At 34.8% G+C, this 16,919-nt stretch overlaps 1 protein-coding gene across 1 annotated transcript in view; it reads left to right on the forward strand.

Annotated features, from left to right (window-relative positions):
- The window catches only part of LOC131573837 (potassium voltage-gated channel subfamily D member 2), a 268,863-nt gene that overhangs the window by 41,771 nt on the left and 210,173 nt on the right, over positions 1-16,919 (forward strand). The window lies entirely within an intron of this gene.

Raw genomic sequence — 16,919 nt, forward strand, 5'->3', positions numbered from 1 at the left:
TCTGGAATGTTTATGTGTTACCAGATCCTGCTACAGAATCTTCCAGATCCCAACTCTGCACCAAGATAAACTGGGAGGTTTATCCCCTTCCTGTTTTACATCAAATATGATACAAAAAAAGCCCCCCATTTGTGTGAACAGACAAAAGCATTTTTGTCATAATCTAGACATGAGAGAGGACAGAGATGTCATTTCTGTTCTCTGAAGGCAGGTGTGTATTGACTGCTGCGTGTGACACCTTAGAATTTCCAAGGCTTCCACCCAGCTCTAACTGACTAGAGGAGCCCCTATTTTGGAAGAGCAGATGGACAGATCAGATGCCCTAGGCCATCTTACACAGAACTACTTGACTAGGTTTAAACTGCATCATCTTCAGAGTCCATAAAGTAAACTACAGTGCCAGCTGAACTGAGGAATAATTCCAGCAGAAATTACAGAATGTGTGAAGTCCACACTAAGGCTAATGTTAAGAAAAGTGCAATAAATCTTTATTGAAAATGTGAGAGTTCAAACTGGAAATGCAGTTTCCATCTAAAGCTGGTAGTACTTGATACAAATACTGCTTTTTTAGTTTGACATGCTGTTTGTATGTGTTTCTAAGTCTTATGTTTCAAAGTCAAATTTAAGTGTGCCAGCCTCCTTCACAGTATATGACATAATACCTAGTTAGTTAAGAGCAATTAAATTTACCTTAAACTACATTCAGCTGTTGAGAGGGTTAGCATAGTGATGTAAAACATTGTGTGTCATTGTCCATAAATTATGAAAACTAGCAATTATTCAAACTGGAGATTTACTGTATCTTCTTTTGCAGAATTTTTTTTTAAGTTGCTGTCCTCAATTTGATTAGAAAAAGCCTGCGCATAAATGTTCTTTTATAGTTTTTGTTGTTCCCTTTCTTGAAAACATTGCTTTTGAAATTCTGCCAGGATTATTGGAAGATGTAGGTTCTGGAACATGTAAATAAAGATATTATTTCTTCTGTGAGTAAGATATTTAATCTGTAATGTTACAGTAATGGTATTTTGTTCACTTTAAATAAATAATTTTGGAAAACAGATGTTTTTACACTGTTATAGGTGCACATCCAACACCAAAATACATGGATAACAGTTCACTAGTGCATCCATTGAATTAGCTATAGAAACACCTGATTTTTTTCTTTTTAGCTCACTTGAAGTTACCATCACAGATCGGTTTAACCCCCATTATCATATAAAAGTATCTCTTAGAAATGAAAACTTAAACTTGTGCATATTCAACAGAATCATTGTTTCTCATACATAGAAGTGACTTCTAATGGCCTTTGCCCTTCTCAGTAATTGTCTAGCTTTGTCTGTTAAGTCCCAATTCAGAAAAACTTTTGTTTTAGCATTTCAAATTTCTCAGGTTCCTTCCTAGAAACTAAAGATTTGTATTTTGAAAATAAATCAATAATCCACAAATATTCTATATATTAAAAAATAAACTAGTGAACTGTCAACTTTGGAAGGAAACAGTGTTAACATAAAAAGCTTTAGATGAGAATACATCATTTTCCAAAAGCAATAACAAAAAAGGCAGTCACATTAATAGGTGTCCTGGAGAAAATTAAATGAGTCTTCATGATTTATTACAAATAAAAAAATTAAAAAACCACCATCTGAAACCAAGACAGTGCGTAAAACACAGGAAAACAAAATGATACAATAAAGAATTTTAAAAAATTAAATTCTCGTTAATGGTAGCAATTACTGAAATTATGGACAAGCTCTTTTTTGTAGTTTATTTGTATATAAATTATATAAATTACCTTAGTAAAATTACATTTTTGTAGAAAGAACTGTAGAATATTTTTTGTCATGTGATTCTTAAATGATATCTCTGTGCAAAAAAAATTTATTTTATTCCCTTATAGAAGCTTTCTTTGAAAAAAAAAAATCTTGCCACATGCTGAACTCACTAAATTTATCTAGCTGTCACTGCGACCTCCTCTAAATCTACCTGTTCTGAGGTTTCCCTGCAGTGTACAGCAGTGTAAGCATTCTGTTTAGAACTTTCTTAATGAAAGTTCTGACAAGGAACAATGTCATTTGCAATGCCCTGTAAGGGTCTAATATGCAGCACACCAGATGTATTCTCACTGACATGAGTGCCTGAAAGGGACTCTGTTAGCAGCATCTTTGTTAACAGAGAATTAAGTCTGGTTTTCTAAAATGGACTTGTATTTTTTCTTAGAAAACAAGTAAAATGTTAGTTTTACTTCAGATGAACTAGTTCACCAGACTCAGGATGAAATAATAAAATGACTCTAAAATGGGCAGAGTTTAAATGAGCTTGTGAGTTATCAGTGAGCTTGTGTGTGCTGTATTTTATGTCTTCAATGCTTAAAATTTTCAAATATTTTAAGTCCTCAGACATCAATTTTGATATTCAATATTTTATTTTGAAGTAATGATTCTATATGAATGTCCTTTCTTAAGGTATATTCGCTCTGTCTCCAGTGGAATTTGTCTTTAAACTGGCTTGATTTCTACTATCAAAGTTCAAAATTAAAAGCAATACCACTTGTATTTCAGCATTTCATAAGCTTATTTTCCGTGGTGACATCCCCTCTGAAACTGACATTTCCTGACATTATTTATTGCTTGTTTGTAGTGGGGTTTCTGTACTGACAGTAATGATGGCACATTTCTTCCCTTTGGCTAACTGTAAATTTGCATTTTATTCTAGTTGATCAGCATTGGAAAATAGCTACATACTCATGCAACAATTTTGTTATGTGGAGAGTGGTATGAATCAATTTTTATGCAGATGTTAATTCTTGCATATGAAGGTATTTGCATTTGTTTTTCAAAGCTGTTTTGGAAGCTTGAATCAAAATAGAAATATTCAGAGAAGAAATTTTCACACTGGTTAAAGTCTTAGCAGCACGGAAGTCAGTGGGAGTTCTGCTTCAGTGGGGCTAGGATTAAATCCTATTAGCATATAATATAATATTTCTCCTAGCCTTTTCCATAAAGCTGACTAAAAAACAAATAACAGCCCTGTGGCTTTGGCCTGCAAACCAATACTATAGTTGCAATCAATAACTTATGTTTATAGTAAATTAGCACCACTAATTTAGTAAAAAATGCGGCTGAGACATGGGTTTTCTATGTAGTGTTTTTTCCTGTTGTGGGTGAACTTTTCTTATTGCATACACACTAATCATTTGGTTAATAACCATTCAATTCCACAGCCTCCTCTTTGAAAAACTTGCAAGAGAGATGGACAGTAGGGGGAAAGATGTAATATCTCCCTCCCGTTTTGTGGAGAAAAATCTGGGACCTGGAGAGTAACCTGCTTACTGGCATTTGCAGAATTTGTGGAGTGTCTGGAAAATGAATACAGTGCTCTGATAATGTTCTCTGAAGGTTGTCTGGCAGCACACAGGTGCAACTCTGGCTTCCACTTGGTCCAGTCTTCCCAACTGATCTTGTTGCTCTAGCTGCCTGAAAGAAGGTTACAGCAAGGTGGGGAGTTGGTCTCATCTCCCAGGTAGCAAGTGACAGGTGTTGGAGTCCAAAACACAGAGTGTGTGCCCTTGGTTTTGATACCTGGCTCTGAGATCCATAAGAACACTGAATTTCATATAACATGACATTTATGAGCATGTTTTCATGGTGATGAAAGCTAAAAGTGTAAGTGTGTAGATTAGAGTTTTCTTAAGTCACTGGGTAAAAAAGTTAGTTTAGAGTTTAAGTTTAGATAGCAGAAGGCAAGATGGAGGATTTAGAATGTTGTTTCTTTTCCTTCTTCTTTCTTGTTCATGTTCTTCTTCTAGAGGTTTTTGGGTAATAGTAGGCGATTCGTTAGAAAATGCTGCAGTGCAGCACACAGGTGATGGGTCATTGGGTTATTAAGAAAAATAATATACATGTCTATTGTTAATTGGATAAGAATAAGTATAAAGATTAAAAAAACTGCATGGTAAAGGGGCATTTTGTGCCTTCAAAGCCCAAAGTGAGCCACAAGGCCATTTTGTACCATCAGGGCCAAAATGAGCCACATTGAGGTGAACTGAACTTGTGCAGAAAGTCTGGAGAGACCTGCCAAGTTTTGTGATAACGTCCTAATAAACACGAGAAACAAGATCCTAACAGGCTTTGGATTTTTTGTCCTGACCCGGAGGACTGAAATAAGCGGGACTCCCCGTGAGGGAATATCCCCAAGGAGCTCAGCTCAGAGAAGCTGAGAAATCCATGAGTGAAGTGCAGAACAAGCACAGCAGAATCAAGAGAGAAATAAGAAACAAAGAATTTAAAAAAGTTGTAAGTGGTGCCCCGTGTGAGGATCAAACTCATGACCTTCAGATTATGAGGCTGTTATTAGGAAACATTTCTTTAATAGAAGAGTGCCTTAGCATTGGAACATTCCTGCCCAAGGAAGTGGTTGGGTCACCATCCCTGGAAGTATTTAAAAGATATATAGACGTGGCACTTAGGGATATGGTTTAGTGGTAGACCCGGCAGCATTAATTTGATGATTGGACTTAATGGTCCTACAGGTGTTTCCCAACCTAAATGAGTCTATGATTCTATAAAAATAGGAATGTAAAGCTAATACTCTCTTACATTTTTACATCAGACTAAAACATTCCTTTGTTGATTAGAAAAAAACCCCACAATTTGAGAAACCTGTAAAAAAATTAGCTTTAAGTCTTTTTGACTCCAGTTGACATCAGTGTTACTCAGCACTTTGTATTACTGATTTGAGAGATACCACCTGACTTTGTGTACATATATGTACATATATGTACTTTGTGTAACATATATCATCTCAATGAACCCATTTCAGCCAAAAGAAATGGTGGAAAACATTCCTGAGAAAACAGGTTCTCACAACAGTGATCTTTTTTCATGTGTGTAAATTTTAATGATGTGGAAGATGGAAGTGGGATATTTCTTTTGTTTTATTTATGAAATAGGCTCTTGAACTTGTTTTCTCCAACTCACAAACACAATTATTATTTTCTGCAAAGCTTAAGTATCACTTTTCCATGTAGCTGTATAGATAACACCAGTGATTCTGGAGCAAGTCACTTAAGGGCTATTCCACATGATCAAACACTGCAAATAAGGCATGTTTTTATGAAGAAAATTGCTTTAACTGCTTTTTTTTTGCACCATTTCTAAGCAAGTGGGTAAAGAAATCCTTTCTTTTTCTGTATGCACAAATGAGGTTTATGTTTTCAAGTGTTAAACATTGAAGATGCCAAAGTTTCAGTGATTACAGTGCTGATTGAGGCTAGGAAAAATATGAAAGATTTGGGATAAATTTCATTCTACAAGGCTGTTCATAAAGAACAAGTAAATTAATTATTTTGTCTAAACTTTTTCATATCTTATCAACAAAGTATGTCCAGAACGTCTCTAAAAATATTTCTAAAGACTAACAACAGATATATTTCTCAGAGGTAGAATCATGTATTTTTTCATGTCTGTTGCTTTTAGATTAGCTTCAATGTGTGTCTTCTCTCTTCTAAGCCTTGAATATCTGTCTTCTCTTCGTAAGAATATCCAGTTTTACCCATTTTATCATGTTTGTTGCAGCTTTGAGTAGGAAGTGTAGTCTATTTTTCATGGTTTGTTTTGAAATGCACATCTTGTTTTCATGTTGTCTTTAAAATTCCCCTGCCCACTTATCTTTAGATGAAAGAAAGCTGTTCATTTATGCACTAAGATATGATAAAAGATGCATTTGGGGAAGATAATTGCACTTTTTTTAAAGTGTACAAGGGCATAAGACTGAAGGTCATTGTTTGCAGTAAAGATATTCTGGTCGCTCCAAAGTGATTAAAACAATTCTCTTGAATCTTGAATAGATGCTTTCTTTCTTTTATGAACTGAAATGATAGGAGAAAACAGTCATATCCAGTTTTTCTGATGAGTCCCCTCTTTTGTGTATGTCTGCATATCCAAATTTTCTAAAGTGTTAGATATCTCTCTCAGAAACACCCAATGGGGCATGTCTAGAAAGAACTACATTCCCCAAGGGCATCACTGCTAGGAATGACAGTTTATCAGAAAATATTTGCCTGAAACTCTGCTGTTTTACAGGGTCCTGAGAGTCTGAAGATATTCTCTGGAGGCACTAGAATTTTTCATAGGTCTCTCCTATGGGCTCCAATTCTTCCTAAAGAATCCTTGGCCCAAGAAGCTTCTAACAGAAATTGAGGCATAAATCATCTGACTATCTTGCTTTGAAGTAGGAAAAAAAAAATAAAGTCCAATCTGAGGTATCTCAGAGGTATCTGATGTGAAACACTTCAAACTCAACATATTACTGTTTCATTAGTGAAACTTTTTTGCTTTTTTTAACTTATTTTCATAGCTGCCATTCTCCAGATGTAATAATCACCCCTTTGTACTATTTTTTATTTTGTGATTATCTTTGTCCTGGAGACTGCAGCTGCTGACTCCACACGTGCTTATGCAAATCACCAGTGCAGCTTGGCCCCTTTTGCCAGTGTGATTTACTCTGCTTTCTTTCACCCTTTTTAAAAAGAGGGTTAAATTGAACTATCACCAGTTTTTGGCTACACTCTACCTATCTTGATCCATGTATGCTATAAAAGAACAGTTACATGGATTGGGAACCCAGTAGTGAAATCTGTGTTGAAAATCCTAACACCAAATCAAGGTGTTGGAAAGCCAGGCCTATTGAAGTTACAAAGTTGTACAACTAAGCCCAGAGCTGAAAGATAAAGTCTGAGCAGATTCTGAGTGTAGTGATCTCTGAGTTGGAAAAGTATATGAAATTGAGCATAAAATCTTAGTAACCAGAAATGCCAGGGAAATTTAATATCAGCTAGTGCTGTTAGCCCTGTCCAAATTGCCGAAATTGCCTAAAGGTGTAAACAGCTGCAGCTGTCACTGCAGCTAACAGGCGTTGCGTCCACTTAAAGGACTGGATTAATTTCTCAAAGATAAAGCAATTATCTTAAAGCAATTAAAGCAAATATTACTGCCCCCACTGCTCCATTTGTTTTTTTCTTCTAGCTGAAAGAACAGTAAAATAAACTAAAAAATTGTAAAGATAGAGGTGATGAAGTTCAGAGGTAAATACGATGAAAGATGAAAATACTTTTTAATTATATGAAAAGATAGCTGAGCCACACAAATTAGTGAAATTCCTATCAGAGGGCAGTCACTGATTCTGTAAATTAATGAATAATTAATCCAAGAAAAATCTACAAACTTTAGAGGAACTTCATTATGAGAAATCCAGCATTTTAGTTGACCAACAGCTCTTTGGTTTCCAGACATTACTAAATAATTACTAACATTACTAAAGAGCCACTTAAATTGTGTCATTTTCCTCAGTGCCACTGTTTGATGTTTCACTTCTGATGTAGGTGAGTCTTATTTTTTATATTTAGCTAAAAATGTCCTAAGTATACACTGAGGGCAGAAAGAACCTTTTTTAGGACTAAGTGTAGAAATTAAATGGTGTTAGGATAACATCATAAAACATTTTTGCTTGTTTTAGGGTAAAAATAGGATGTGAGGAATTATATTTCCCTCTGTTAAGATAACATTCATTTGGATTTCTGTAGTTAACAGATCATCTGCAGGCATCATGCTGCATCACCTATTACTAAGGTACCATTAGCATTTACAAGGCTTTAAAAGAAGCTTGACCACCCATCATCTGGTCCATTTACATTTTATTATTTTTGCTTTCTGAACTAATGCTTGTTAGTTATTAACTGCCATAATTGTCAAGTTATATACTGGATTAATTCCTCGCTTTTATAATTTCTTCCTGTACCTTCACGGCCACAAGTATTCCTTTTAAAGCTAAATTAATTTATCCTTTGATTTTTTTTTCCTAATACAAGAGTCATATTACCATGGGTCATTTGTCATCCATAAACGTATTTAATTTACATGAGTTTAAAGCTTGGTATTCTAGAAAGTCAAGGGTTTTTGCAACACAAAAGTATGAATTTAGAATTATCAAGAACTATTATTCTATATCACTCAGGAAACCCCTGGTTGGACATAAGATTCACATGCAATGCATTAGCAGACAACCCAAAATTTAAATATATTACAGCATGTTCCTATACATCTATATAACAGAAAGTATAATCTAGATTAGAATATTTCTCATTTAAAATATGTTACTGGATTTGCTAATCCAGTCTTAAGAGCTCTTAAACTTTTTTTTATTATTATTCTTTATTATTATAGCTCTTAGACTGCTATTTTATATAGTAACAAAATTAAATATGTTGCATTTTCATATTTGCTGTGGTTCACATTCAGTCCTCTTCTCTCAAAAAACAAAAGAGATACAAGTAAAATTAAATTATTTTTGTAAGCATTTAAGCCAGCATTCTTATTAGCCTACTCTGCAATATTGAATTTGATTTTTGAAGAATGTACATGTGCATATTGATTCCCTGTTTGCTTATGTGTCAAAATGTATACACATAAATAAATAAATATATGTTTATATTTATATCTGAAATTAATATTCATAAGTTAACATGATTTGCACTTTGACCCTACCATACTCATCACATTGATGAATGTTTTCATCATAAAGTCCACAGAGTTTACATGGCAAGAGGAGAATTGGAAGATTAGAAAGATAGAGATGAAAATGTTGTAGTTCAGAAAGAACTTGTTCAATATATATGTGGATACTATATTCTGTCTTTATTACAGAATTCTGATACTTGATTTAACAACGAGAACAGATCTTCACGTTCCCATTTTAAATGTATGAATGCATTTACCATTTCTGGAAGTTATTTTCTTTTTCTAGTGTATCTGAATTGTTATCAAGTGTAAAAATATCTTCCTCCTCCTTACTACTTAACCTAAATTTGATGAGAAATATTTTCAATCTCCATAAATCAAAGTCCTTGTTGAGAATCAGGCTGCTTTCCTAGTCAAGGGAAATGGGGAATTAGCACTATTTCTTTATTTATCGCTTGGATGCTTGGATCTCTGTCATACCAGCTTAGGTATTAGAACAGATTTGCAAGACTGACAAAAGTTGCAAGGCACATTATTAAAGCAGAAGCATTATTTTATGGCCACAGACTCTAGAGAAACTTTGTATTTATAGTATAGAGTGGAAGAAACTAAAATTTAACTATATTGCTACAAAGGTTATTCATCTCTCAGTTGAAACTGCACACAAAACATTTCACTGTAATTTTTACTAATTACTTAGCATTAAAAAGCACATGTTTTAATGACGATGAGCAAATACCCATAATCCTCAAGAGGGAACGCTGATTAAGAAAATAGGTGACAAACTGTGCAAAAGTTCTGATTAAAATATACCTTAGATGAATATGCAAGGTTCTGTCTATGCAGAGAGCCCCTAACATACTGAAGGTGTGCATTAATCAGCCCCTTCACACTTTTGATTTAGATTACTACTTTGCATTTTTAAGTCAACATTTTTATGCTTAAATAATAGTCTCCCTCATAACTTATAAATAGGCTCAGGGGACCCTTTTGTAAATGTGTAACCCTTTGAAATAATAGTTTGTTTAAATATTAATGCAATTAACACAATTTTTGAGGGCTTTATTTTTTTCTCTCATTTTTGTCTTGTTATATGGTTAGATATCTTCATTTGTTTTGTTGTCAGGAGATATTTTGTTGTCAATTCAGTGTTTATTTGCACAGTCAATATCAGGTCAAATCAACTTTATACTAGGAAAATTTAGCCGTGTCCTGCTTATGTCATACACTGCAGGAGGACACTACTCAGACTAGGGCATAAGTGGCTATGGCCTGTGACTTTCAGAAATCACAAGAAAAACGAAAATCTGTTCATTACTCATCTCACTGGGACTATAACAAAGCTCAGCTAATGAATTTAAAGTATTCTGACAGACGTTACTGATTCATACTTCTTTTATACATCATATTTTTAGGACTGCCTTTTAAGTATACTAGCATATCCATCCTGTTCCATAAACCCGACAGAGGTTTTTGCCATATTTTGTCAAAATGTGCTTTGCCTGAAGTATATATTTTCCACGGGAAGTGTCTTTTCCAGATTGCAAAGACATTGTTTAGTAATAATTCAGAGAGATGTGTGGGAAGGTACTATCCCAACCTGCTTGAAGTATTGCTCGTTTGCTTTGATCATTTGCCTTTGATCATCTGCAAATTTAGGCCCTGTTACTGGTAACGCTCATGGGTTTAATTCTCCTTTAGATAAAGGCTTGTAGCAGTAAGATCTTGAAGGTTTTTTTCTCTTTTTATCCAAGACTGAAGGCTCTGATGTTCTTGGATGAGAAATGCTAGATAAATGCAAAAGATACAGGACCCTTTCCCCTATGAATGCCACTAGAAATTTCCTTCCCTCTACTCCTCCCCTTCCTTCCTCTTAACACTATTAGGCAACATGCCCAGGCTCTTTGCTACACCACACACAGTCTGAAATAGCTGTATGTGTCCATTCACCTAATCCAAAATGTGATTTTCATAAGTCTGCAATTAGGAGAGACACGGAGGAGGAGGTTTCTTAGTGCCAGTTTGGTACTTCCCATAAATTATCCCTCAGACAGGCACTTATAAATTGTGCTGAAACTCTGATTAAAATCACAGATTTTAAAATGATAAATGATAAAACAAGATATGATAATGCCTTATGCAGCTGAGAAGAAGCTATCTGCCACATCTCATCCCAAATTCTTGATAAATTGTTTCCATATCAGAGGGCATTTCTAGGAGGAAAAGGAAAAAAAAAAAAAAAAAAAAAAAAGAAGAAAAAAAAGAGGCTTTAAGACATTATGTTCTTGTTTCAAGGTGGTAACATGCAAATACCGAAAGCCCAGGAGGAACTGGAGACATCCTGATCTGATATTCTCTTCTAGGTGCATAAAAGAGCAATAGGAGCATGTGTGCTATCACAAACCCTGTGCAGAACAAAGCAGTATGCATAGCTTTCAGGTTCATCAGAGATCATAATGAGGCTTTAAGTCAATTAATCAGGATTATTTTGGGGTAATTCAGACGGATATACCCTTGCAAAATTAAAATCCATGAAACTTGCCACTTTTGTTCCCACTCTACCAGCTGGACAGACAGTTTAGTGAAAAAAACAATTCATATTTCTTTTCCTGATAAGGAGAAACAAAATAAAACAGCTGCAGAAATTACATCTGATGCTTCTGACAATTCCTGGAAATTCTTTTGAAGCTTTACAGTAGGAAGTTTAAATATATTTTGTCTGTTCTATTGCTGTTTGAAAGACAGCCACCACAAGGGAAGCCTGACTGGAAAGCAGGTAGCGACTGCTCTTGTTCAAAGTGATCCCTGCTGCTTGTGCCTGGAGAGCCCTGCTACAGGTAGGAGGGTTGTCTGCTGACTTCTTTCCTTAATCAAAGTAGAAAATCCAATCCAAAATTCCAAGAAAATGGAAGCAGCAGTTAGCTCAGAGTGTCTAGTCAAAGCTCTGTCAGTTTGCAATGTGTGCTGCTTCCAAAGTCAGAGGAGTACAAGTGGTGAAGCAGTCTGTGTATTTTGGCTATCACATTCAAAACAACAGGGGTATTTTGGTAGAATATCAGCTTGAAAGGTGATAGTTACAATCATCATCTTAAACAAATTTTGCTTTTGAAAGTCGACTATTTAAAGACAAAGTTCTGAAATTTTCAGTTCACATGTTATTTTCATTTTAGCATTCAATGGGAAGGATCCAAATCCATTAAAGGTATAGACCTTTGAAAAATGCTTGATATTACCTTAAATCAATATATAAGAAATGCTAATAAGACTGGTGTTAAACCATTTTTTATCAAAATATATCCAAAAAGAAGATGGAAACACGTGGGAACTGTGGTGAGGATAAATCTAGAAAACTCTCATGATAGTTGTGCCTATGAGGACATGGCATGGAAGAATCATGGAAGTAGACAGCACAGAGCCTCATTCTAAGACAACCATTCTGACCATTACTAACACAAAAGAAGACTTCTGACACTGAAAAATGTCCAAATGTAGTGAGTGATTTCTGACAGGTTTTGTTTAGATGGCAGGTAACATTTAACAGTGCTGGAAAGCCTCAGCTTCAGGTGTTAAATTAATTAATTTCAATTAATGTCCCTAATAAGAGTCATTAAGTGCTATGAAAATTCATAACATCCCATTAAATAAAAAAACTTAAAAGCTTGATAAACTTTTTTAGAATTCTGTTATAAAATGTCATTCTGTACATATTCAGTAACTTTATTATTTTTACAAAATACATGACAACTTTGTATTTTGAATATTAAGGTTTGGCAAATGCAAATATGCATGACTTCTGAGCATATTTAAAACATTAAGGAATGAAATTACTTTTCTCTAGAAAATATCTTGTTTATAGTGGATGTTTATATATGTATCCTAAACTTTTTTGTGTTTGCTACCATTTGAAATCTACAAGCCTTTATTTTGTTTCCAGATAGCAAACTGTTTCTTACATTTTATTTTATCCTAGTGACTTAATATCTCCTATTACAAAACACATTATGGCCATATTCTTCTTAACACACCAAATAAGTATTTTATTCATCATTTGCTGTCCCTAATTCTCTTCTGTGTAAGTTTGAACCATATAAAATTGCATAAACTAAAAATTATTTCTGTAACTAGAAAACTGAATATTGATTTAGACATAAATATAGCTACATTTCCTCTAAACTTTTTGGAAAGATTAAATGGCATACTGGGAACAATCAATATTATACTTCTTAAATAAGATAGTTGGATGAGATGTTGTTTGACAAGTTTGTTAGGAGGACAAAATGGCTGTAAAGCTATATTTCAGGCCAGACTATTTGGTTATTCTGTGTGTTGATTTTGAAGTGTTCTTCAATTAGAATTTTTTCAGGAATAAACCTTTGATAGATCATAATTTTAAAGGAAATTGTATTACTATGGATTTATACTTTATTCACCTTGGACTTATCCTTTGTTTAATAAGTAGGTATCTGTGACTGATGTAATCATGAAAAGAAATTCATTGTTCTATTCTGTTGATCATTTTTGCTAAAAGGAGTTAGTGGGAGTTAGTTATTTGGAGTTAGTTATTTGGAGAGAATGATGATTTGGACTTCTGTAAGGTATTTTGGATGATATTTCCATTTCTTAACTGAAGCAAATTAAGGTCTTCAGAGAAGCAAGTGTCATCTACCACTTTGTTGTAATGGAATAGTCTGTAAGCATTCAAAATTTACTCATAGAAACAGTTCAATACCAATACAAAAAAGCAACAGCAAGAAAAAATCTGGATGCTATTGATATGAGAAGAGGCTTGAAACTTGGGAAATAACTAAATTAGGGCCCGGACAGTTCAGTTCAGAAGTTGTAGTACTTACAGAGTAGCAGAAATCCTCTTGGCACAGGTTTTGAATAGTTTTGGCACTGTACAGCAGGAGCCCTGAATCAGAAATAGCCATGATGAAGAAAGCCATGGAGCATCCTTGCAGGATCTCTGGAAAAATATTCCTGAAAATTAATGGTGCTGGAAATAGTCATCTTGGTGCCTGCTGTTACCCTCAAGCATCAGAATGCTAATGAAGGCCACCTTGTTGATTGAGTGTATCTTCATGTGAGTTAAGCAGAGACAAAATTCTACCTCTTTACATGATTTCTAAAGTCCCACTTAAGTTTCTTCAGGCTGAATTCCGTAAAATAAATCTATTTTATGCGATGACAGCGAGGGACATTTATCTCTTATTAGCTGGGAAACTGACCTGTTACTTGCTGAGTTAAGCAGGATGTGTAGAAAAGCATGCACTTGTTCTTCTGGCTTATCTATTGTCCTCTTAACCCTAAAGAAAATAGCATTATATGGGAGAGAAGGGATGGGAAAGTTTTACCTGCAATCCAGGGAATCTATGACACTGTGAGTATCACCTGCTGGTGAGACTTTTTTCACTCCTCTCTGCCACCTGGTAGGTTCAGACAGGGAGAAGTAAATGAGAAGCCAGACGCCTAACTGCAAAACTGTAAAATGTCGTTCTCATTTCAAACACGTGCAAAGCATCAGAGAATTGGGCATTATTTTAAGGAACTAAAGGAATTCTGTGTGAAAGGACTGTGTCATTAAATCTGGTGATAATTGTAGACTGGAAATGTAAATTGTATTTCTCAAGCATTTTTTCTTTTTTCATTTCCATTGTAAATACTTCAAACAATGAGACCTCATTTACTGCAGAGAATATGTGAAATGACATGCAGTATGCTGTGCAACATCTGTCTGCACACATCACGTTTCATTCAATAGCAGTAAAATAAATAGTGTTTTTTAAATTATATTGGCTGACCATAACCTCCCTCTTCTAGTGAAAAGCATGGCACTAGGCATTGCCCAGCTGCAAGTTTCAACTTTAAGTTTACCACTGTGCTGATGGAAATGATGTTCAGTTGTACTGAAAAATAATATTCAAGCCACACACTCATATTCCAGAGTAGATCACTTGTTAATAATTGCATTATATGCTTCTCCATAAATTTGTGAGTAGGATATTTTTTGAGAGAGTAAAGGTCATTTGCTTAACAATATTTGCTTTTATAGTAGATTGAGCTGCCTGTTCTTTCCATTGTATTCTGACAGCACTGGCATGGTGCACAGAGCCTCCTGCACTTAACACGGTGTCAAGATTAGCTCTTGCAGATGTAGACTAACAGTTATTGCCCAGCAATGGCTCTTTGGAAGTATTTGAGGCTGGTGGCTAAGCTTTAGTGTGCATTATCATGCACATATATGAAAATACACAGCGAACATGACTGTGAGCAGTCTTGGCAGGACATGAGATACACACTGAGATATGATGGAAACATGACAACATTTTTGTTGAACATCACAATGAAACTCATGTGTTGTTCTGTGCAGAAGCAGCTAGATTCTCAGGCAGTTTCTAACCAATATCTCTGTCCAGTCAGCATTATCTCTAGACAAGTTCATTAACTATGAATGCTGGGTTTAAGACCCAAATAAGGATTTCTTATTGCTTACACTTTCTTGTTTCTCAAGAAACACTGGGGATATATCTCAGGTCTGGCAAGGTATTGCTGAAGCCAAAATCCTTTCCTTTGTAGGAGTGAACCCTTTCAAAAAGATTTCAAGGATTTCTAAAGGATCTAGAGTATATGTCTTAATATGAAAAATGAAGAATTAATGGATGTAATTTCCTGCCTGCTCCTTGGCTCCAGTTAAGCTGTAGAGGACACGTGGCACTGAATTCAATAGGGGAAAGTCTGAACTTTCATCAATATCAGACTCAACATCAAATAACATATTTGTTGCTGAATGGTCTAAAACATAATTGCAAAGTACTCTTCTAATTAGTTATCTTTAAAATTTTGCCTTTAGCATGTTACATTCGGCAGCTTTGTGAAGTGTAAAAAATGTAAAATAAGTGGATACTGTCTGGGGAAACAGCTACTTTTTTCTAATCCTAAAAAAACAACAGCTTGTAAGGGTCAATCTTTTAAAGTGTATGCTTCACTGAATGCAATTATTAATCATTTCCCTTCAGGAAAAATATTAAATTAAGTGTTAAAGTACAGATCTAAACAGTGTTAAGTGCCCAGAGCTACTGAGTTCATAGTTTCAGCTGTATTTCAGTGTGAGATAATTGACCTTCCACAATGCAAATGTAGAGTTGGCACTGACTGATACAAAATGACTCATCCTGTCTCAGTATTTTATCTCTTTGCATTTATTTATTTATTTATTTTGGTGTCCATCCTAAGTTGCCATGAAGGTCTCTGTGGGTGTGCTTCAGACTGAGTCCTTAGCTTCCTACATTTTTGTAAGCACACAGATTTCAGGATGCTTTCCTCTGACTGGACACCAAATAAAATGGTAAAGGCTTTTTATTTTCATAGCTACTTTACTACCCTCTACACCAGCTGTATTTATTGAGAAATAAAACTGTGGTTAAGATTATTTTCATAGGTAAATGAATGGAATCCTCAGACTGTATCAGTCAGGCACAAAACCAAAAGAGAAAGATGGTAACAGGTTTTTTTCACTGTGCTTATGGTACTGAAAAAGACCTGTAATATTCATTCTAGTGTTTTATTATTAAAGTGCTTTCTGTAATTACATTTTAATAAGTTGACTGACGTCACTAATTACAGATTATGGCTTTTCTGAAGCAATACCCAATGGCTGATGCCTTCTCAAAGTATCATGCTGATAACATCTAAGCCAGAAAAGATACTGCTTGTTTGCTGATCAGAAGGAGCAGATATGAAAAGCATTTAGAGTTGAAATGAGACAAGGCTCAAGGTAGGATCTAAAGCAGTAGTGTCCGTTATATTTACCTTAAATGTCATGTCTTTTTATGTGTGTATGTATATAAATCTGCGTACATAAACACATGTACATAAACACATAAATATCTACAGCTCTCCAAGTACACACATATATGTTCATCTTTGTCCAACTAGCCTGAGAAAGAGAGCTACTCTGTTACTATCAAAATATTCTAGCATGAATTTGCATTGTTTTTTGTCCTTGGCAGCATTTCACAGTAGAAGTGTTGCTGAAAAACAGAGACTTTGAAAAGTGTGATTAGGAAAGAAAGAGTGCTCTGGTGGGAAAGATTATGTTCTGTGTGATCAGAGCTTACAGGTTGAATCATTACTCTTTCAAAAGACATATAACTTTAGACAACTCAGTTATTCTTATCTTATACAATGGCAAACAAATACTTCATGTGAAAAAATCCTTTTATCCCAGCTTACAAGGAAATTATAAAAATGTCTAATTTTTTTCCATTTGCAAGGTGGTTATTGGTGTGGATACACACAGAAATATCAAGTATATTCCAGACCAAATGAAAAATATGAAAAGCATCCTTTTACCCACATAAAGCCCCTTGCTATAGTGCTTTGAAAAGTAGCCACAGGAAGAGAGAG

The sequence above is a fragment of the Poecile atricapillus genome, chromosome Z (genome assembly GCF_030490865.1).
Source record: "Poecile atricapillus isolate bPoeAtr1 chromosome Z, bPoeAtr1.hap1, whole genome shotgun sequence".
NCBI lineage: Eukaryota > Metazoa > Chordata > Aves > Passeriformes > Paridae > Poecile > Poecile atricapillus.